The 2,030-nt window shown below is 36.7% G+C and overlaps 1 long non-coding RNA gene across 3 annotated transcripts in view; it reads right to left on the bottom strand.

Moving 5' to 3' along the window:
• Positions 1 to 307: 307 nt before the first annotated feature.
• Positions 308 to 2,030, bottom strand: part of LOC111455810 — a 4,568-nt gene continuing 2,845 nt past the window's right edge. For 2 of the 3 annotated variants that reach the window (XR_002712633.1, XR_002712635.1), the window contains one exon: positions 870 to 1,100. This is a non-coding gene — a long non-coding RNA (uncharacterized LOC111455810). Of the gene's footprint in view, positions 850 to 869; positions 1,101 to 2,030 lie in introns of those variants that run through there. The other variant, XR_002712634.1, reaches the window with a different exon arrangement.

Here is a 2,030-nt window from a genome sequence, read left to right as displayed (position 1 = left end):
CATTGGAACAAATTCTTCAATCTCGTTTGATATCGACTAGATGTATTATCTTTGTAAGTTGTGCGTGTTTCGAACTTTTAACTTAAATTATGAATGCATTTTTAAAAGTAAACAACAAAAGAGAGATATTCATAGGTGAAACGGGAATTTATAAACTTAGTTTACAAATAAACATAGAATTCAAAACGAGCATATATCTCAATTGATAAGACGGGGCAATCATTCGATCTTTCATTTTCACATTTGTTAAAAAAGACAACGCTTCGACGATCTTAAAAAAAAAAAAAAAAAAGTGCTAGTGGTTGGACCAAACCGACGCTCTTCAAAGTCATGAGAATGGAAGAAAGGAGAGCATGGTTGGAAAATGCAGTGTGTTATGGGCATAGAGTGGGAATCAAACCATAAAAAGAAACCCAAAAAAAATTTCAATCTGTTATCATTAAATTTGACAAAAGGATGTGGAATGGGTTAAAAAATCCTTTGTCAAAGCTGTTGCAGAATATGTGATCTCAGCCAAGACTTGATGCTGCCTCCAATAATCTTCTTCTAACTTATAATCATAGTTCATCTATTTAAGTCTCCATTTTCAACCATAACAACGTTTTGTTGGAAAAGAAATGTTCACGTGGTTGACGTGCAATTTGAGGCGTTCAAAGGTAGCCCTAATTGGTTTGTATTTGTCCACGACCACGTACCCATCAAAGTTTAAATTAGTATTCCGTTTGAATTTGGATTAGAGTAAGCTTACTTAAGATCGCATGGTGTGTTAGAGCTTGTTTGAAGAAAGCTCTAGTTGGTATCCAAAATTTCCATAAAATCTCGCACCAACGTGGTACTTAGCTGCATATACTCTAAAACTCAAGTTGGTATAGAGCGGAACTTAGTTAAGATTGCATTACTTTTATGAAGAAATGTCAATGGTCTTCCACACGGGAAGGTGTGTCAAAGCTTTCCTAAAGTATTTAACAATTTGTACCGTGTGAGCTTGCATTTACCTTACTGTTTTCTAACCAAGTCGCCCAGATGGTCAAGATCATATTTGGCAGGGGTCCGCCTTTGACAATGTTCGACATTCACCTCGACGAGCTTTATTTCATCCCCTATTTTTGAAGAATTAACAGAACTCATTATAGTTTTAGAAATCCGTTTATGAGAACAAGTATTGATTAGATGGGATCGATATGGATATGGATCTTAGCGCCTAAAACATGCATGGAATTGCATTTAGCTTTGATGAAAATGGCAATGGTGGTGAATGGTGGGTCAAAGTGTCTTCAAAAAGTGCATTTATCAAATTCACGTACATGCAACTCAAAGAAGCCATCAACAACAATGTAAAAGATAAAAGAAAGATGCTTCTTTCATGTTTATATTAATTACATTAAAGATGAACGCCTAATAGATGTAATTTGTTTTATATGGAAAAAAATGCACTCTCCTTTTCTCTCTCATGGCTCAAAGTTGTAGGGAATATTTTAAAGACGAGTGTTTTGATATTAAGTCAAAGAGAACATCATATGTGAACGTTTTGATGGTAGTGGCAAAGTGGCGTAAGTCATGGTGCAGTGGTGGGGGTGGTTGAATTCTGTGTGTTATGTTCTATTGATTTCTTTGACTAAATCCATCTATCCATAGTCTAAAAAGGGCAACAACCAACCAAACCATAAAGATCAAGAAGAATTTGGAGATCTTGGTTAAGTCATTTAGATGCAACCAAATTTCGAGACTAGTTGGTTTGTCATCTCGGAACAAGGATTTGAAAACGAAAACAAATGACTGTGGTAGCTTCGTTGTAACAGCTCAAGCCCACTTTTAGCATATATTGTCCTCTTTGAGTTTTTACTTTAGAGTTTCCCTTCAAAGTTTTTAAAACGCGTCTGCTAGAAAGAGGTTTCCACACCCTTATAAAGAATGTTTCGTTCTCCTCTTTAACTGATGTGGGATCTCACAATCCACCCCCTCCTCTTCGGGGCGAGCGTCCTCGCTGGCACTTATTCCCTTCTCCAATCGATGTGGGACCCCCCCCCCCA

Source organism: Cucurbita moschata, unplaced genomic scaffold, assembly GCF_002738365.1.
Source record: "Cucurbita moschata cultivar Rifu unplaced genomic scaffold, Cmos_1.0 Cmo_Scf00018, whole genome shotgun sequence".
NCBI classification, from domain to species: Eukaryota; Viridiplantae; Streptophyta; class Magnoliopsida; order Cucurbitales; family Cucurbitaceae; genus Cucurbita; species Cucurbita moschata.
The sequence above is the reverse complement of the archived record's forward strand: the minus strand, read 5'-3'. Positions and strand labels throughout refer to the sequence as shown.